Source organism: Macaca fascicularis, chromosome 12 (genome assembly GCF_037993035.2).
Source record: "Macaca fascicularis isolate 582-1 chromosome 12, T2T-MFA8v1.1".
Classification (NCBI taxonomy): Eukaryota; Metazoa; Chordata; class Mammalia; order Primates; family Cercopithecidae; genus Macaca; species Macaca fascicularis.
Genome location: NC_088386.1, coordinates 87,312,278 through 87,334,236, shown reverse-complemented (window position 1 = coordinate 87,334,236; position 21,959 = coordinate 87,312,278). Strand labels below are relative to the sequence as shown.

Sequence of the window (21,959 nt, the reverse complement as noted above, 5' to 3'; positions counted from 1 at the left end):
CCAACTCACTGACGAGAAAGGAAGAGATGACTGGACCCTGCAAGGAGACAGAGAAATGAGCTTTGATGTACACAAGAATAATGAGGAATTTAAGAAAAAAAAAATTATCTTACGGGAAGATGGCTTCTGAGCTATTAGTTAAAAGTTAAGAAAAACACCAGGAATTGTTGTTAATTCTTTCCTAGATCTATCAGTTCAATAAGTTGCTGAGACCAAAAAAAGTCATACATTGTGAATTTTTATACACAAAACATTTTTTATAAAGCTTAAAAGTAAATCATCAGGGTATCCTTGAACAAAAACACAGTGAAAGATGAATGACTATGTAAAAACCCGATTTGAATAATTTTGGAAAAACATCAGATAAAAAGAAAAGGCCTAGAGAGAGAATGAAAATTTGAAGAGAAAGAAGGAACATGAGGACAGAATATGGAATATGAGGACAGAAGAGACCAGGAAAAAGAGTAAGAAGGAACAGAACTGCAGTTTTGGAGATTATGAGATGAAGTCTGGGTAGACAGCTGCTGTTTCCCTCAAACCTCAGAGTGCCAGACCTGATGAAAACTTGTGAAGTTTAAAAGTCTTGCTTTAAGATACATGAACGACAATCAACCCTTGCCTGATAGGTAATAGACAATATTCTATTCTTCTCCCAATTGTTGGCTGGACCAAAAAAAATGTATATAGATTTGAAGTAGATTTGTGTCAACATACTGATGAATGGATAATATTAAAGGAAACTTAATGTTTGAGAAATTCCTAAGGAGCAGAGGCAGAATCCAGGGTGAACAAACTCACTCACCCACCGTTGATCCCAGAGCCCCTGCCTGAGATAGAACTCACATGTGTCCTCATGGGGCACAAACCAAAGACACCCGGGAAGCCTGGGTGGGGTGGGAGACACACACGACAGAGAAGCACTAGCTTTTTACATATCCTCAAGGGGATTTCATTTCTTATCTCCTTACTAACCTTAAAATTTTCCCATCTTCTTAGAAGTGGTAACCATTTCTGAGAAGACACAAATAACAAAAAGTATGTTTTTCCACTGTTCCTAAATGTTAAAGTAGAAAAAACTTAAACCAACTTGGAGTCCTTTGAAGTCAATTATTGCCTACTGAAAAGCAGCGTCCTTGTTTCCACATAATGCCTGGCAATCTACTGACTTCAGGACTGTTATCCCTGGGCTCAGAGATGTCCCTTGCAGATTGACTCCAAAGAAAGCCAGCAGGTCCAGACTTGGCGTGGCTGAACCCCAGGCTCATGAGCTGATAAGATTAACACATTAGCTTCAGACGTGAGCACCTGCAAGCAAGGGAATGGGGCCTGGCAGAGCTGCTAACAAGTCAGATTCCAAAGAACCTGACAGACTGGAAAAGCAAACACAGATGAGCATGGCCAGGTGTCCATAAATTGACCATTTAACCTCACCTGAGTTTACTTCTCTGGTGACCACACTAGCAAGAACTTTAGCCATGTAACTTACCAACCTGTGAGCTCTAATTAAAGTTTGCTAAGAGCTTTATAATCGCCCAGACAACTGCTCTGGGAATGCAGAAGTGCTCATACATACGCAGTGCTGCTCTTAATCTTTTGTTGTTATTAGGATTCTTCCTGTTTTATAATAATGATTCAGCACATAATTGGCTGCAAAGATTCTGTTTTTGTCGTGGGGTAGGAAGTCCTTATTTGCGATACTCACTCTTTTCCTTCTGACAGTGGTGCCATGTAAGCACCATAATGCATGTACACAGCAGGGAGGATGGATGGCACTAAACATCCATGCCCTCTCCTCAAGCCTCTTCTGGACAGAGGAATCGGGTGTGAGGTGAATAGTCAGGAGTGGGGTGGAGATGCTGTCTCTGGGCTGTCACTGAGGTGTTCTCCATGAGCACACATTGGTTGGCATGTGACTCAAACCCAGCCTTTGATTCATAAGACATTTTAGCTCTCATTCTATGACTTGAGATGTGAGTGCTAGAACAAAACGGTTGACTAGAGGTGGAAGCCAGGCATTTAACTTTAGGATTCATTTACTTCAGAGTCTTAAGTATATACTCCTCTACCCCCAACACCCACACCACACCCATACCACACCCACACAGTCCCAAACACCACATCTTTTTTTTTTTTTTTAGATGGAGTTTTGCTCTTGTTGCCCAGGTTGGAGTGCAATGGCATGATCTTGGCTCACTGCAACCTCTGCCTCCTGGATTCAAGCGATTCTCCTGCCTCAGCCTCCCAAGTAGCTGGTGTTACAGGTATGTGCCACCACGCCCAGGTAATTTTGTATTTTTAGTAGAGACGGAGTTTCACCATGTTGGTCAGGCTGGTCTCAAACTCCTGACCTCAAGTGATTCACCCGCCTCAGCCTCCCAAAGTGCTAGGATTACAGATGTGAGCCACCGCATCCAGCCAACACCCCATCATTGTTTGGCCATCAGATAATTCATTCTACAAACCAGCTGAGTAGGGGCAGGGGGCCAAAACTGCAAGGAGGCTAACTTTGACCTATTCCATTCTCAAACGTAAGCCAAATAAACACAAAATGTTTGAATCTGGAGGAAACTTACAGGTCTATGAAGTCCAAATTTCTATACAATATGAAATCTCTTGATTACCTCACCAATGTATGGTCACATACCCTTTGTCCAAATCTGTAAAGACAGTAGGTAGATTTTTTACCCTGAACCTAATGAAATGTTCCATTTGGTGCTTCTCACTGCCAAGGTCTTCTTCCAGACCCTGTACTAAATTTTGTATGTATAGTTTATATTTTTTTCTTAAAAAGGGCCTTCTGGGGGCCCTGTATAAGCTTCTGGCCCCACAAAACCTGAGGTAGGGACAATAATACCTTTCCAAAGAGCAATGCAAAATGCTTTCTTATATTGGAATGAAATCTGCTTCTACAAGTACACCGAAAATATCAGAAACATGTTCTCAGTGATAGAGTGATATTTCTGAGATTGAGTGTATTCATTGAGTGAGTATTTAACAGGGTTATCTGAAAGTCCTACATTTAGATTTAAAAATAGTTGCTCTCTTTCACCCCAGTACCTTCACTCAGGCTGACCTCTCTTCCTAAAAATCTCTCATCTTTATTTTGTCTGATTATCTCCCATTTTGCTTTCAGATCTCAAATCATTAGCTCCTCGAGAATGTCCTCCCTAACTTCCCTGACTAAGACAAATCTTCCTATACCTAGTGTTATCACACCATGCTTCTTCAGGGCACATACCATGTTGTAAATTTTACACATATTTGCATGCTTAGATTTCTCTCAAAATAACCCACCAAGCTGAAAGATGCATGAGGCCCAATCATTACCTCCCTTTTCTCACCTCTGCCAGCCCAAACTCAGCACAGAACCTAGCACAGAGAAGACACTCAAGACATATTCACAGACTGAATCAATGATGCACAACAAGGGTTAACAGCAATTGGTAAGAAAAGGTCCTCTAGATTTAGGTTGAATGTAAATTTAATAAGAACTGAAAAGTCCATGTGATAAGGAATTATATTTTAGCTCATTATGAAGTACATTTTCTGATAATTATTGCTGTCCAACGGTGAAATGGGCTACCTTAAAAAGTAGAGTATGACCCTCAAATGTACATGTTCACAACTAGGAAGGCTTAGAATTGGACTAAGATCAGATAGATCATTTAAGATTTGTTTCAACTAGAAATCCTGTGGCCATTGAGATATAGCTTTTGTTAATGGTACGATGATGATCTGCATATGTGTTAATATGGTACTGTGTTTAACAAGGAAGATATTAAGTAGAATGAAACAGTTTCTGTTAGAAATTTATATTCGCTAGACATAGGAACCAACACAGAGGAATAACTATATGTAAGAAAATAACAGCACTGGAAGGGGGAACCCAGAGTTCAGAGCACTTAAGGTGTTTAGGATTTGTAACCCTGAGTACCATCAAGGAGGGAGCTGCAGGGTCTGGGAAATCTACAGAGAGGTTCATTCAGGTATTTGACTGCGTGCTATTCTGGACAAGCATGACAGGAAACTACCCAAGGCTGGGGAAAGAACCATGAGAATGAGTAGGCAGAAAAATATTTGGAACTTACACAAGGCTTGGACTAGTTAATGGTCCTTTCAACCAAAATAGAGAGACCTCTTAATGCACAGGACATCAGGTGTTGGCAAACTACAGCTCACAGGCCACATCCAGCCCACAGACTTTTTCAGCAGCTCACAAGCTAAGAATGATGTGTGTATTCTTGAAGGATTGAAAAAACAAAGAAATATATGCAACAGACTGTGTGTGGCCTACAAAGTCTAAAATATTTACTATGTGGCCACTACCAAAAAAGTTTACCAATCCTCCAAATAGTCTATAGACAGCTATCAGTTTTACTATTATTATTATTACTGAGAAACAGCCTCACTCTGTCACCCAGGCTGGAGTGCAGTGGCACAATCTCAGTTCACTGAAACCTCCACCTCCTAGGTTCAAGCGATTCTTATGCCTCAGCGTCCCAAGTAGCTGGGATTACAGGCACACACCTCCACATCTGGCTAATTTTTGTATTTTTAGTAGAGACAGGGTTTTGCCATGTTGCCCAGGCTGGTCTCAAACTCCTGACCCCAAGTGATCCGCCCAACTTGGCCTCCCAAAGTGCTGGGATTATAGGGTGAGCCACTGCACCTGGCCTGTTATCAGGTTAGTAGTAGATATAAGTTAGCCCTAAGATAAAGACTGTCCTGGACCCACCTTAACAAACTTGAGAGCAATCCTCAAGAGGATTCTACTTGTAACTTAGCTAGCAATGAAACAGAAGCCTAGTACTATTTAATGAAATACAACAAAATCCAGTTTCCTAAAATATAAAATTCATATTGGTCATTCAATAAAAAATTGCCACACTTGGAAAGAACAGTAAAATACTACCCTGTATATTTATCTATTGCTGTATAACAAACTACCCCAAGAGTTGGCGGCTTCAAACAATAAACATTTCTTATTTCATGTAGTTTGTGTGAGTCAAGAATCCTGGCAGAACACAGTGGGGAATGCTTGTTTCTTCTTTAAAGTGCTTGGAGGCTAAGCTGGAAGACTTGAAGTCTGGGGGCTGGAATTATCTAAAGTCTCATTTATCTATATATTTTGCAGTTAGTGCTGACTGTTGGCCACCTTTTGTGAGGAAAGAGTTAACAGAGCAGATGTGGTCCTTTATTCCTTGCATGGCTCCAACAGAACCTAGAACCATGATTGACCCTTTGCCAGTCACTGAGAACATGGCTCTTGGATGTCAGGGATTGATGATTTTGTTGTGTACACCTGAAGCAATGGATTGTGCTATACTAGCTTTTCAGGTTGCTTCGTACAAGTATCAAGATTAATGATGTGCACCTGGCTTCATTCTTGGAGTCCTGTATTTCAGTTGCCATGGTTGGTCACATAGCAAGATATGCTTATGTGACCAGCATACCAAAAATTCTTTGGATCCTGGGTAGAGATATTTCACACATGTTCCTGTAAGTTACTGCTAGGGGGAAAGTACATCCTGTGTGGCCTCTAATGAAGAAAGACTCTGAAGCCTATACTGGTTCTCTCTGGACTCCGCCCAGTAAAAATATTTATCCTGCTATTTTCTCTGTATCCTTTGTCATAATAAACCGTAGCTGTGAATATAGCCTTCTTTTGAGTCTTATGAGTCCTGACCAACCACCAAATGTGGGGTGGTCAACATACATTTATTACCTCATTGTTTCTGTAGGTCAAGAATCTGGAGTGGCTTGGCCGGGTATTGATTCGAGGTCTCTCATTGTCTAGGAGTTAGGCTTGGCCAAGTCTGAAGGATCTGCACCCAAGCCCAGTTATGTGGTGCTTGGCAGGAGGCATCAGCTCCTTGCTACCTAGATTCTCCACAGAGCTGTTTATGACATGCCTTCCCTGAGAGGAAGTGATCCGAGGTGATCCAAGAAAAAGAGAGAGAGAGAGAGGCAAGGGCAGGAGCTGTGACAGAAGCCATAGTCTTTTATAATCTAATCTCAGAAGTGAAATAACATCACTTCTGCCATATTTTATTGGTCACACAGACTAACTGTGGTACAATGTGAGAGAAGACTACACAAAGGTCTATATACTGTGAAGTAGGGATGACTGGGGACTATCCTGAAGGCTGACTACTAGAATAGCTGTATTAACATGAGATGAAGTAGACTCCAGGAGAAGGAATACTATTAGTGACAAAGAGGGACATTTCGTAACACTAGAGGGGTCAATTTCTCAAGGAAACTAAAAATCTTAAGTGTGAATGCAGAGCTTCATGCCAAATTCTGTCCCAAATAGAGATTTTCTCCATATGTGTTTATAAAAGGAAACTTTTTGTGGTGGATTTTAGCATATTTCTAAGTCCACAACAGCATCTTCATTGCAGTTGTCTTCATCAACACTAAGGGAATCTAAAAGCCAACTTTTTTTCTAATTTTAGAAAATAATTATGAAGATGCTGTAACAAAAATAAAATTTTATTTGTAAATAGTTCTGCTTTAAGTAAAAGTACATTGGGGAAAAAAGTCACCTAGGAGTTAAGAAAGGGCATGGGGATTTCAAGAAATCATAGTTCAGCAAGGCAAACAGGAAATCATAACCACAAACCAGGAACAAGGCCGAAGCAGCAGAAGGTGACGTCTAGGTGATGCTTATTTTTAATGGTTGATAGGCAGGCAAAGTTTGACGCAGATGATGTCTGGGAAGTGAGGAGAAGGTGCTGGAAAGTCTGTCAACCAGGCTATGAGCACTGGGAGCTAAGAATGTGTCCTGCTCACCAATGATACCCTGGCGCCTAGCATAATACTGGGCACATGAAATAACACATGAGCAAATTAATTTTTAAAATATTAACTTTTTAGTGAAAGAAACAGCCAATGGAAGAGGCTGCCAAAATGTACCAATAGTTTTAAAGACATCATTTGAATGAGAACTCTAGAATATAGACTTTTTTTTTTTTTTGAGATGGAGTCTTGCTCTGTCACCCAGGCTGGAGTGCAATGGCAGAGTCTCAGCTCACTGCAACCTCTGCCTCCCAGGTTCAAGGGGATTCTCCTGCCTTAGCCTCCTGAGTATCTGCGATTACAGGTGCACACCACCACGCATGGCTAATTTTTGTATTTTTAGTAGAGACAGGGTTTCACCATGTTGGCCAGGCTGGTCTCGAACTCCTGACCTCAAGAGATTCACCTGCCTTGGCCTCCCAAAGTGCTGGGATTACAAGTGTGAGCCACCATGCCCGGCTGACTTATTCTTTAAGATTAGGTTATCTGGTCTCATTCTAATTTCTAATAGCTTTTAATAAAAAAGAAATATCTGGGAAAAAAATAAAAACAGAAAATATCAGATTTACCCTGGCATTCAAGATTCTCCATTATCGGCTCTACTTACTGTTCAGATTTAGCACTGGTTCTACCTTCTGGAAATCTGCCACTCCAATCAAATTGACCAAATGCTATATTTTCTTGATTTAACTTGAATATTTCCCACCCTCCCACTTTTTAATATCTTTGAAATCAAGATGTTTTACAATCAGTACATTTGGATTTGACAAAATGAGGTGACCTTCCTTTAAACATGTCCTATTTTTTCTTCCCTTGAAGATTTGGCTAATGTGATTTTTTTTAACCTCTTTTACATTTGTTGAAATCCAATCAATCTTTCCAATCTCAGTACAAATCCAAAATCTCCTAAAAAGCCTTCCTGGTCAGCTTTTTAAAAGTTAATTTACTTTCTTCTGACTTATACTACTTAATATCATTGTTATATATTTTTGTGTCTTATTTTTCCAGATTATAATAAGAATCTAATAGGCAAAAACTATGTATCTTACAACTTTGTATTTTCCACAGCAACTAGCACATATTTTCCTCATTTTGATGATCAACAGATATTACTTAAGTAAACAAATGAATAAATTAATGACTACACACAATTATGCTTAAAGAACACAACTTACTACAAAAATGGGAAAGTTATATTTGTAACAATATGAGATGTCCATAGTACATTGTTAGAAGATGAAAAAAACCAAGCTGCAGAACAGTATGTATAGAATTACTTTATTTTTACTAAGTCATCAACAATAAATTTTTCCCTAACACATAAAATGTGAATGGTTATGGATATACCTAAAAAGTTGTTTGGAAGATCACAGGCCTAATGGTTAACATCAATTATCTTTGGAGAGTGGAATTGAGGTAATGAAACTGTGAAAGTTCATGGTAGATTTTTTTCCTTTTACTTGTTTACTTCACACATATATGTGTGTGTGCTTTTAAAAAGAAAATTCAACGAAGTATATGAATTAGTTTTATAGTGAAAATTGAAGAAAAGTGATAAAAGGGAATGGCTCGCTGTCTTTCAGGTATGTAGCTTTATGATGAAGGGGAAAGAGAAAGCTCAAAATTCACTACATAGAAGGATGTGAGTTATGAGATATGACAACCAAGAAATAAGATTAATTCAGAAAACTGGAGAAGAAAATAGTTTTCTGAACCCAGATGTAGCCAAATTCTGGGGGCTTCTACACTGGTTGATATAAAACCCAGTATCACACAAAACAAAGTGGAAAGTTTAGGGCAGTGGGCCAGAATGGGGAAGTTAGTTATCTTAACAATGACAAAAAAAAAAAAAAAAAAAAGTTCTTTCTTCTTTTCTAAAAAAATTAAATGTTTATGGGTACATACTAGGTATACATATTTGGGGTACGTGAAACATCTTGATGCCTGCATGCAATGCATAATAATCACACCATGGGGAAGGGGGTATCCACCCTCTCAGGTGTTTATCCTTTGTGTTACAAACCATCCGATTACACTGTTAGTTATTTTTAAATGTACAAGTAAGTTTTGACTTACTATAGTCACTTTGATGTTATTTTAAGGTATAACCAAAGCAAGATTTCTATTCAAGAGACATCACTCAAATGTATTTTTCTCCTAAGAGTGGCCTCATCAGAGGCATATTGCTAGTAGAGAATATTGCCCATTTCTGTGTAATCCAGTGACATCACTGATGTCAACTAAACATACTGGATGAATGAGATATTTGTATCTTTACCAACTGTAAAAACTTTTTGTTGCTTCTTTTTTCCACTGCTAGCCATACACCAAACACTATGCTAAGGTTTTATGTGTACCTCCAACAACCTGTAACTCTCCCACTTCACAGATGGGGAAGCTGAGGCTTACTTCAGTTTGACTGATGCCAAATCCCTTACTCTTTGCCTCTCCACAGCTTTGTCTGTCACATGATAATACTGTTAAATAAGCACGAGGCATTAGCTTGAAGTTGTGTCCATACTTTGCGATTCCTGTATAACAAACTGCAACCTAACTTAGTATGTAAACAAGCTGAAACTTAACTTAGAAGTATAACCGACAGCCGAGTTTCAGCCAATCATAGCCAGCCAGCTCATTGCGCCAAGCCCCGATAAGGCAGATACCTAGCTGTAGCCAATCAGATGATTGCTCTACTTTGCTTCTGTGTCCAGACTATAAAAGCTTGCTGCTCACTCTTCTGGGTGGACTCTTCCTAGCTCTTCTGGTTCTGAGTGTTGCCTGATTCATGAATTGTTCTTTGCTCAAACTCTGTTAAATTTAATTCCTTTGAAGTATTTCTTTTTTTTTGAGAGGGAGTCTTGCTCTGTCACCCAGGCTGGAGTGCAGTGGCACAATCTTGGCTCACTGCAAACTCCACCTCCCAAGTTCAAGCGATTCTCATGCCTCAGCCTCCCAAGTAGCTGGGATTACAGGAGTCTGCCGCCACACCCAGCTAATTTTTGTATTTTTAGTGAGATGGGGCTTCACCATGTTAGCCAGGCTGGTCTCAAACTCCTCACCTCAAGTGGATCACAAAGTGCTGGGATTACAGGCGTGAACCACTGCGCCAGGCCTGAAATCTTTCTTTAAAAAATACCTATTGTTGCTAGACAGCCCATATATAGAACATTATTCCCCATTTCACATTCTCATTCCACTACTGTGTGAAGTTTTTTCCTAATTGCCCATATTTGTGCCAATAATGCACCATCACACTACATCTCAGGTCAGTTGTTCCATCCATTCAGCTTATTGTTTTTACTAGAAACAGTAAAAATATTCTGTTGAAAGGCAGATGTTCCTAAATATTTCTATTTTTCTTTGCTAACTTCTTGTAGCTTCAACACTTCTTAATTCATCTGTTTTCTTTTTTGAACAGTGCATATTTTCAGGTGTACTCAATGAGCAGAGGGAAAAGTATAGTAGCCATTGCATAAGGCAGTATAGGTTGACAATCCCTTTTCTACCTATTTAGAAGTCCAAAGAGATTTGATAAATGAAAGACTTTTCATAACTCATTTGGCATCAAAACCTGACCTGATGTGAACTCATTTGGCAACAAAGCTTGTCCTCAACTGACTTGAGGCTATTTTTAATCTCCATTGATCCCAATCAGTGTGAATGTTCACACATTTCACTGAAGCAGTATCAATTTGTTTCATTACAGGGTTCTACCCCAGACCCCACTGGGTATCTTATGTATGATTTGGTGTAATTTATCTTATTATCACTCCAAGATTCAAAAAGTCCTAAATTACAAAACACTTCTGGACCCTGAGGGTTTTGTATAAGTGATTTCAGGTATGTATTTTCTTTTCTTACGCTCCTCTTTTTTAAAAGGTTAATATGCTTTCCCAAGTTGAACACTTTAATTTGGTGAATGTCTATGGCCATTTTATACAAAACCTTTGTGACTTTAGAAAATTCAAATATAGGGGAAATGAAACCCTTTTTAGAACTTTATCGTCACACAACAGTCATTACATAGTATCTCCCGCCTCACCAATTGTTTCATTGTTTATTGATGGGGAGCCACTAAAACATCTACTCCAAAGGATTAATTTTTTTCCCCTCAGTTTCTAAATGTGGGATACCTTTTTTCAGGCTATTGGTTATTTGACTGACTTTTTTGGAATATGTAAAGTAGTTTGTAATTCCATGTGGGATCATATTAACCATAATGTGATTAAAATTAGGGTGATCCCATCCTAAATAACACAGTGAAACCCTATCTTTACTAAAAATACAAAAAATTAGCCTGGCATGGTGGTAGGTGCCGGTAGTCCCAGCTGCTCAGGAGGCTGAGGCAGGAGAATGGCATGAACCCGGGAGGCGGAGGTTGCAGTGAGTGGAGATCGCGCCACTGCACTCCAGCCTGGGTGACAGAGTGACTCCATCTCAAAACAAACAAACAAACAAAAAAAACTAGGATGATCCAGATGAACTTTAAATTTTAAATTTCAGACTGGTCTGGATTCTCTCAATCTGAATTTTCTGTATATATTTATACAGACCCACAGGTTCATTTTCTCATTCGTTGAGAATGAGAGTCATGTCAGACATGACTATCTGACATTCTGGTATGCTTTCAGAACCTTAGGTGCTAAACCATAACATCTGAACCATTAAACCTGGCACTTTAGAAATTTTTTAACTACCACAGAATTGTTATTCATTGAATGAAATTTTTCATGAGAGTTGTCTGAGTCACAAAGCTTAATTCGAAAAGTCAAGGAAAGATTCCCAAATAAAGGGTAAGGAAAAGCACCCCTGACTTAAGACATTTCCCTGCTTTTCTGTGGTAAATCAGTTGCTATGACAGTAGACTCACTCAGAGAACGTGCACCTAAGTGCTTAAAATAGCGGAAGAGCACTTTTCCCTTATGAATCAGATTCTTCAAGGAATTGCTAAGTCTTACAGCATTTATGTGAGCATTGTTTCTGCCATTAGTAATTACAGTTACATGGTGGGGTTAAAAATATCCTATTGTTTGGGGTTTTTCAGTTTTAGCAGAGAAAAAAAGAAAGGAAATTCCTTAGTATTTAACATGTATAGATATACATGTCTGTTAATTTTAAGGGTCTTTTATTTGGTTCAAGGTGAAATAATTTTAATTTGAAGTCCACATTTTAAAAGCATTAATTAATCTTCACAATAGCATCTGTGTGGCATACATTAATGAAATTATGCCCATTTCACAGGGGACTGATTAAAGATGCCAAGTATATTTCTACTTTAAAGTAAATTTTTATTCAGAAATAAAATTGAAGACCTCAGACTCTTAGCTCTCTGAGTAATTGCTGTATACTATGACTGCTTTTCTCCATGTACCAAGCTATTCTGGATTATTCTCAAGTTCTCTCATTTGTCTTTACTGAATGTTTGTTGGGCAAGCAATGTGGATAAGGATTCCAAGAATACATGGGAGGGCAATGGCTCCCTCAGAAAATGGGGAAGGTGGACATGCCAGTCGGGCTCCCTGTGAGTTATCCACAGCTCTTTGAGTTGCCATTCTTGTTGAACAGCATCCATGGCACCTGTTCTCTTAGCTGCCCCCTTCCCAACCAGTCCAGGCTGTCCTCACTCCTGAATTCTTCTGCAGAGTTTCCTCCATCAGCCATTCCTGTGCACACACTTCACTCTGCTGCCAAAAGCAATCAGTCGCCTGTCAGAGTGGATGTGCATGGGGCTATTACCAAATGGGAACTGAAAGCCTGAGAATTTCATCTCCATGAGGTACCAAGGGGCTACTTCTGCAAGCAGAAGTACCAGATTCGCCCTTTAGTGATGGTCCTTCAGGGTAATTATGGAGTGCAGAGAAAAACCCTTAAGAAAATGGAATAATAAACTGTAGATTGGGGAATACTGAAAAGAGAAAACATGCTACAAACTTTTTGGCTTCTTGTCTCTTTTTAAACAGCTATATACTTTGTTTATGTGCTAAGCACATATTTCACCAAATGGGAACTTCATTCAAGTTCCTTCATCCGATAAAATGTATTATTCTACTTCCCCTTAACCTTTTTTTTCAGTAAATATAGCTATAAGAAGAAATTCATTAGCATGTATTATCCATTGAGCCAGTAAAGGGCTTACTAAGTTTGAGGAGAAGCCACTGAATACTACAAGCTTGGCCCTGCCCTCAGGGAGTTTCCATTTTGTGCACCTGAGATAGCCTGAGGACCCTAAAGTCTTGATAAAGAAGTCACTTGTATAACGCTGCTTTGAAAATTTGGCATTTGTTGAAAATGAATAAGGATATGTTGGTCTACATTACATATTCAGAACCAAATATCAAAATAAAATTTATAACAGGCTTTGGCATAACTCCAAATTTGAATTATGAAGGATAAATGTTCTTGGCATTATACTGGAAGTTTTTTGGAAGAGAAGTGCTATAAAAGCAGACTCTAAGGCAATATCTAAGATAATACTAAAACCATTGGTTGAAAATTTAAACATTTTAAAATTTGTAATAAAAAAATAAGCCATTATTTCTCTGTGTTCTCTGAATGGAATTTAGCCAAAGATATATGTTAAATAATTAGTCATTTCAGTTAAAGTGATTGCACAAGTTGCTCATTTATGCAGCGATCATGGAATTGCATTTTGTCTGTTTTACAAGGTCTAATTTTCACTGGCAGTCCTTAATCCTTGTCCCCACTTCTGGGAACAGATGCTACAGATCCTCTCACTTCTAGATCAACCTATACTCCCACTGTCTCTGAAGAGATGGTATAGCCTCTTCTCGTGAGCCTCTACTTGACCAACTTTATTATGAGCAGATTCTTTCTTACTAGGCTTCTTTTGAAATGTAGGCCCATTTTTTTGTTCTCTGCTCAAAAGCTACTAATATACACCCCTATGATTCCACTCCTCACAACTGCTTTGTCCCAAGCCAGCCTACACCCTGCCAAGGAACAATTCCCTGATTTAGGAAATCAGATCCACTGCACAAACTGGCCCTGCTGTTAATGCCCCTGTGGGCACAGATTAAATGCTTCTGCTAATATCACTGTCAAGAAATCATGTTTGAGACCTAGAGACCTGGGATGAGAAATAGGTATCAAGATCTACAGTTGCAGCCCTGTACCTCTAGACCAAGATTAGCAGGGCCACAAAGTTCAACATCCAATCAAGGATCCACTGGTCTTCCAGTTCCTAAAAGAGACTGAGAAAAGTAAATAGGCTTGGAGAACTGACTGCCTGGACATTACTGTTGAATACCAACATCTAAGCCCCTTTTAATGATTTCTAACAAATAGATAAAAATCTAAACAAATCTCAGGTGAGCAAGGGGACTACTATCTTGAGTTCTCTGGAAAGCGTTCAAGCTGTGAAGTTACTGGGGCCTGCTGGACCAGAGACAGAGAGCTCTCGGAGGCCAGTGAGCAGGCCAGGCCTGCAGGGCCATCTGACCCATACAGAACACCAAACTGACTCTCAGGGGACAATATAGAGCTGGACCCCTTCAGTGTACCTTCCTCAGAGGACAGTGGCCAAACATTTGCATGAATGGCATATGCCATTGGGGGATCCCAGCACAAGATAATTTGTGCCTATATTCTTTATTGACTTATCGCAATAAGCATTTCCTTCTGACTTACTACTAATATGTTAGCAAGTCCCCCATCCTACTAGCTTCCATTCAGAAGTTAGTATTCTCAATTTTAATCAATTATTCCAAATATTATTCTAAATAATTATTTAATCTAACAAAAATTATGTTTATACATAATTTTTATAAAAAGATTTTGTAAACATCTTTATACCATTTTTTATCCTAGCACAATAAAGGATACCAGTGTTACATGTGTAAGTCTCTAGAACAAAGACATTCTGTAAGTTTCATCAACTTATGGTCTAGAGGCTTTTGTTCATCAACTTTTGTTCACAGAGGCTGAACAAAAGCATCCAATCATATCAGTTTTTATATATACCCTTCCAATTTTCCTTCATACACATACATTTATACAGGCATGGCACTATTATCTATGAAATAAAAAAAACTGTAAGCAACCTAAATGTCCAAAATTAGGAAAAATTTTTATCTAACTATACTATGGCCATTGGCTGAAATATTATGTAGCTGTTCCAACAATCCTTATAAATGTTATACAACAATGTTGGAAAAGAACTTTAATATACATTTAAGTGAAAAGGCTAGCATACAAAATTATTTGTATGCAATGAAACAACCTATGTAAAAATAAATGCACATGGTGGGGATGAGGAGACTGGAAGTGTATACACAAACCTACCAATAGTTGATGTTTTAGGTAATATGCTAATAGATCATTTTCTCTTTATTTAAAAAAAATGTTCATAATGTTGCTACATTGGCTTTACACAAAATTAAGCATATTATACATATACACATGTGTGCCTCTTTCAAGACAGTTCAGAACTATGCTAAGCCTTGGATTTTAATATTATGTCTTAGAAAAACAAGTAATAAAAGATTTTATGCAAACTGGATTAAACCTGAGAGAATGTATGAAACTGTATCACTGGAAAGTTCAGACTGTGGACCACTCTCAGGGTGAACTGTTCCAGAGATTCATGGGGTCCTCAGTGCTGTGGCTCCCTTCCTCTTGACACTGCCTTCCTGCTTTTGTCACACTTCTTTCCTTGTGGTAGAAAAATGATTGCAGCAGCTCCATATTGGTTAGAGAAAGAACAATATCAAGTCTTCTGCCATCATCAGACAACAGTCTCTGCTTCCCTCTGTTTGTAGATCAATGTAGATCAATTGCCAAGGCCAAGGAACTATTACATGGGCTTCAGGTTAAATGACGCCATCCACACATCAATCTGTTACTGTCCACAAATATTTGGCTGGCCCTCCCTATCAGAGGACACTACTTCTCTACCTCACTGACATCAGGTTTAGCTGTAACTTGCTCTGGCTATTGAAATACAAAATACCATTGTTCAACAACGAAATGTGACATCGTTGTTCAGCAGCACTACTGGCTTCACTAAAGCGGTTTTGTTCCTTCTCTCAGGTATTATACAAGCGTTCAGAGCCAGTGTGTGGTTTTCTGTGCTCCCCTTCCCCTCTGCTACAACTCCAGACAGACAGAGGCTTCACTGTCAGCCTGAATTCTAAAGTGAATCTGTAACTGAGTGGAACCACAGCCCACCAACAATGCACATACAGCGTGAGCTACACCTTCGTTATAAGCTGCTGAGATTTGAGAGTTGTTTGTTACTGTACCATAACTTAGCCTATCCTTACTGGACTGAAGTCCCTGCTTAACCATTTCCTAACTTTATGACCTTGGGAAATTTTCATTTCTCTGAACTTTAGTTTCTTTATTGGTAAAATAAAGATCATGTGTAAAATTCCTGGTATATACTCAAAAATGACAATTACTACTTATTAATGCTAAGAATTATAATTCTCACTGCAATGGGGGAATTTTCTTCTAATTTATCTTCTGAAAGAGGAGGTATATTATGTTCCTTTTTACTAAGGCAAAGTTACAGACTCAAAGTCTCGGTATATTCACTGATCATCTGTAGATAGAAAAAAAATTCTTCCCCACGATATGAATCTTAGTACCTTGGAATGCTCTTTTTTTTAAGAAATAAAAAAAGATTAACCTAAAATTTCATAAGGAAAAAATGCTTTTTCACGCTCAATACCAAAATGTGATATAGCTATTCAACATTACAGTTGACTTCACTGAAGTAATTTTGTTCCTTCTCTGAGTTATCTATTATTGAAGATAGTCAAGCACAGGTATTGAAATAGATGATTTTTCTATTCCATTGTGAAAACCTTTGTGTTCCCTGTACCCCTTCCCATAAAGTGATGAATTCTATAATGTGAGATAGAGAGCGACAGAAAAAGGGATTATAGTCAGAGAAATACAATTTAAAAGTAAAAATTCCACTTTCTCTTTTAATTGAAATTGTAATTATATTTAGACTTGAATCTAACTTGGCTTGATTTCATAATCAATAATTATTTTACATTATGCAACACATTTTCTATCTTAAACATCCATCATTGACATCTAATACCTAGTAAATTCTTTCAGATATTGTAGGTTTTATCTTGCTTAGTTTTCTGGTATCCAGTATTTAAGATATGAGACAGTTGTTTGTCCCTTTAGATGAAAATGTGTGCCTGAAAAAATTAGCACAAGCTAAATCATGTTTTAAATGCATTACAGCAGTGGTTCCCACACAATGTTATGCAACAGAACAACCTGGAACTTTACACATACACCCACACACATTCTCTCTCTCTCTTCTGGGCCCTGCCCCAGGATATATGTATTACAATCTCCCAAAGTAGAACGCAAAACATTTTTTCCTAAAAAGCTCCTGAGACACCAAGATCTTGGTTTCTAAATATCATTGCCAAGATGGGCGCGGTGGCTCACACCTGTAATCTCAGCATTTTGGGAGGCTGAGGCAGGAGGACCGTTTAAGCCCAGGAGTTCGAGACCAGCCTGGGCAACATAGGGAGATCCAGTGTCTCCAAAAAAAAAAAACCCACTATTGCCCACTAAAAGAATCCAGTGACTCCTGAGTGAAATGGGGCTGAGGTGGGAAAAACCTGACCTTAGAACATTTTTTTGTGCCAGAAAGTAAAAAAAATCCTCAAAAAGATGGAGATCATGTCAAAGGAAACAGAAGCAAGCAGACTTTTGCAGGCCAGGTGTAGCAAAATTTGATCATGAAAATAAAACTAATAATAGGTTATAACCCAGTGAATAAAATGAGAATCAACACATCTATATTGTTAAGACAAAAGGATGAAGGAAAGAAAGAAGGGAGGGAGAGAAGCTCTTAAAACAGAATGCTAACTAATAAATTTAGAAGGAATGATGAAATTAGAAAATCACCAGTTGAGTTAGAATTATCAATAAATACTAAAACTAATGGGTGAGAATTGTGATGAGGAATAAAATATTTACATAGTCTTCCTACAAGTTACTTTTTAATGCCAAAGAGAAAATAACAACTTCACAGTGAAACAAGCTGGCAGCCACCAAATGTGCTAGCTTGAATGGTGACCCCCAAAAGATATGTCCACATATTAATTGCCAGGACCTGGGATGTGACCTTATTTTTTTTAAAAAATGGTGGTGGTAGTGGGGTCGGGGGGGTCTTTGCAGATGTAATTAAACTAAGGATCTTGAGATCAGATAAGTTGGGATTACTCAGATGGACCCTAAATCAATGACAAACGTCCTGATAAGAGACAGAAGAGAAGACATGGACAAAGAGAAGGAGGGGATGACCATGCAGAGATGGAGGGAGTAATGAAGTGATGCAGCCACAGGAATGCTGGCAGTCACAGAAGCTGGGAGGCATAAAAAGGATTCTCCCCTAGACCCTCCAGAGGGAGTAGGGTCTAGCAACACCTTGATTTTTGGACCTCTGCCCTCCAGACTGCAAGAGAACTTTCTACCTTTTATAAGTGATCCAGTTTGTGATGATTTGTTATGGCAGCCCTAGGAAACTAATATACATCCTAATCAAATGATCAGCGTTAACCTCACCAATAAAGGGATTTACCTTCATCAAGTGGCTCCTGAGGAGATGCACTGAGAAGTTTACAGCATTACTCACTAATGTTTGTGCTAAAATTGCATAACATGAATCTAATCATGAGGAAATATCAGACAAACTCAAATCGAGAACATTCTACAAAATAATTCGCCTGTACACTTGAAAAATACTGAGGTTATAAAAAAACAATGAAAGGCTAAGAAACTATTCTAAATTAAAGGAGACTCAAGAGATACAACAATAAAATACCATGTGCATCCTTTATTGAATTGTGGACAGTGACGAAGTAGTCACAAGGGACATTTTGGGATAATTGGCAAAGCCTGAATATGAACTGTGGATTAGATAATATTGTAGTTATCTTAAATTTCCTATTTTTGCTAATCCTACTGGGATTATGTATGAGAATGTCCTTGTTCTTAGGAAATAAACACTGAATATTAAGGGGCAAGGGAGCATCCTGTATCCAACTTATTCCCAAATGAGTCAGAGTAAAATATTTATGTATATATGTAGAGAAAGAATGAAAAGCACATCTGGCAAATACTAACAATTGGTATATGAGAGTTCTGTGTATTATTATTGCAATTTTTCAGTAATTTTGAAATTATCTCAAAATAAGACTTTTAAAAAAGGCTTACTACATTATTATAATGTGTAACTAGTTATGAAAAACACTGTATTAGAACTCCCCTAATAAGGCAGTCATTCTCAAATGGGATGATTTTTGCCTCCCAGAGGACATTTGGCAACAGATGAAGACATTTTTGATTATCATGACTGCACAGGGTAAGAAGAGTAGGGTCTGGGGATGTGCTACTGGCATCTAACTTGCAGGGGCCAGGGATGCTAAACATTGCAGAATGCACAGACAGCTCCCCACAGCAAGTAATCAGCTCAAAATGTCAATAGTGCCACCGTTAAGGAACCTTGCTTTAAGGAAATTATACACCTTCACTAATATAATCAGATTCTAAATACCCATGGGAAATAACACAAAGTTTGTATAGATTTAGATTATTACTACGGCAAAATTTTATATCAACAAAAGATTCCCACTTTGTAGGTAAAAATACATTTGCATTTCAAGACTTAGCAATCACAAACAGAATGCATACAGAAAATCATGTCACTCCATACATCAGACAAGAGTAGTAGAGGATTGGAGAAGCATACTAGTTCAGCTCATTCATTTTAACAGCAACCAAGTGTCTTTTATACAATTGGACAATAAATCCACAGAAAATGTGATTTCAAGGCTTTAGAACAGCTCTGTGAAAAAGATAAATAGACTTTTCTCAAACTTATGACTGTACTCATAAAGCAGTATAAATATGTTACATTTACAGGTTACCTGGGGTAATCCATATCACTTCTTTCAAAACCTAATAAGATTTCCGGTTTTTATATTATTAGTATAGGAGGGCTACACAAATCTCACCATAACTAATAAGGGATGAATTCGACAGTATTAGTCAAGTTTTTGCATAACAGATAACCCCCAAATCTTAGTGACTCTCAACAGGAGACCTTCATTTCTCACTCATGGGTCTGCACACCTGCTGGGTTGACTCGGCTTCAAGTTCAGGTCTGCTCTGCATGTCTCTCACTCTAGGACCAATGGTTACCAGAACAGATGGCTGCTACCTCATGGCAGCTAACAGAAGCTCAGGAACCTAGGCCAAACTCTGCAAGCACATTTAAAGCCTCACTCACATCACATCTGTTAATGTTCCACTGGCCAAAGCATATCATGACCCAGCCTAAAGACATCAGAGCAGGGATGCATACTTTGTAGAATACTACTGGATGACACTGCAATGTCATATCCACATGGCTATAAATGTATAATCCTGTTACACAGAAGCAGAGAGGACTTGAGAATAATAATATAATCTATCATATACTACTAAAGGTACAATAGTGGACACTTTTAATGGGACCTTTCTGATGCTACTTACACTTATTATGTTCAGGGGCTGGCAAACTTTTTTAGTAAGAAACTGACTAGTAATTATTTTCAGCTTTGTGGGACATACAGTCTTTGTTAAAACTCTGATGTTGGAGCATGAAAGCAGCTATAGACAATATGTAAACAAATGTACCTGCACTCCAATGAGACTTTGTATATGGGCAATGAAACTTGAATTTCATATAATTGTTATGTGTTACAAGATGTTATTTTTTTCAGTCATCTAAAAATGTAAAACCCAGTCTTAGCTGGAGGGCTATACGAAAACAAATGGTTCACCAAATTTGATCCATGAGCTGTAGTTTGGCAGCTCCTGAATTATACCATCAACCAGCAAAGCACTTGATGTTTATTCATCACAGAAGATAGTACAATAGAAAGAAAATGCAATAACCAAGGAATTTACAATATCATTGAGGATATAGAATACACACATATAAAAACTATTTTGAAATCTTTGAAAAATAATATATATGGTAACACAAGTCCTAAACCACAAATCAACAAATCATAAGAGGCATGGTGCCAAGAAGAAGTTATTCACATATAGTAAGTAAGACAGAATTCCTTGCAAAACTAACTTTGTACATGAGGACATGGATTCATTGAAAGTTTACTCAATTATTTCTTCATATACAGAGAAAAAAACTTTTAGAGATAATAAGTTCCAATAGTATAGTCTATCTTATTTTATGAATTTTTCTTAAATATAAAGTATTTGACAAAAACTGTATATATTTTAAATGTACAATGTGATTTGATATGTGAATACATTGCAAAATGATTACAACAATCAAATTAACACATCACCCCGTGTGGCAGGGGGGCAGTTGTTTTCTACTCTCTTAGAAAGTTTCAACCTAAATAAAACGTTGTTAAAGTTGTTAATATTGCAAAGTAATCAGTGTAATACCAAAATGTTGAAAATAGAAAGTCACGCTATCGTCTCACTACCCAAACATATCCTCTGTTAACAGCAGTATATATAATTTTAGTTTTCTCTATACATGCACATACATATTTGATTGTTGCTTATTAAAATATTTCATTATACCTAGTGTTTCACAATTTGCCTTTTTTTTTCCTAAAGATGAGATCTTGCTCTGTCACAAAGGCCAGAGTGCACTGGCACAAACACAGTTCAGTGCAGCCTCAACCTCCCAGGCTCAAGCAATCTTCCAGCCTCAGCCTCCCAAGTAGTGGGGACTACAGGCGGGCACCACCAAACCCGGCTAATTTTTATATTTTTTGTAGAGACAGGGTTTCACCATGTTGCTCAGGCTGGTCTTGAACACCTGAGCCCAGCAATTTGCCCACCTCAGCCCCCTAAAGTGCTGGATTACAGGCGTAAGTCAGGGTTCCTGGCCTGCTTTTTTTGTTCATTTAGCAATATATCCTGAACATCTTGCTGTGTCAGTATGAATAGATTTACCTAATTTTAATTGTTGCATATTATTTTGTAGCACATGATACCATCATTTATTAAGTCGCTTATTGAAGTATATGTAGGTTATTTCTAATTTTCCCCTATAATATGTAAAGTTGTGATAAACATCCTTGTGACTAAATCTCCAAATTAACTATTAATTTCTAAGGAAAAATATCTAAAGGTGG

The 21,959-nt window shown here is 38.1% G+C and overlaps 1 long non-coding RNA gene across 2 annotated transcripts; it reads left to right on the top strand.

Moving 5' to 3' along the window:
- The first annotated feature begins 1,714 nt into the window (after positions 1 to 1,714).
- Positions 1,715 to 21,393, top strand: LOC135966582 (uncharacterized). Of its 2 annotated transcripts, XR_010580006.2 has the most exons (4): positions 1,715 to 1,828; positions 2,139 to 2,261; positions 10,508 to 10,641; positions 15,850 to 21,393. It is a non-coding gene; the product is annotated as an uncharacterized lncRNA (long non-coding RNA). The 2 variants fall into 2 exon arrangements; XR_010580005.2 differs by lacking the exon at positions 10,508 to 10,641 and having other exon boundaries at positions 15,850 to 17,349.
- The last annotated feature ends 566 nt before the right edge of the window (positions 21,394 to 21,959 follow it).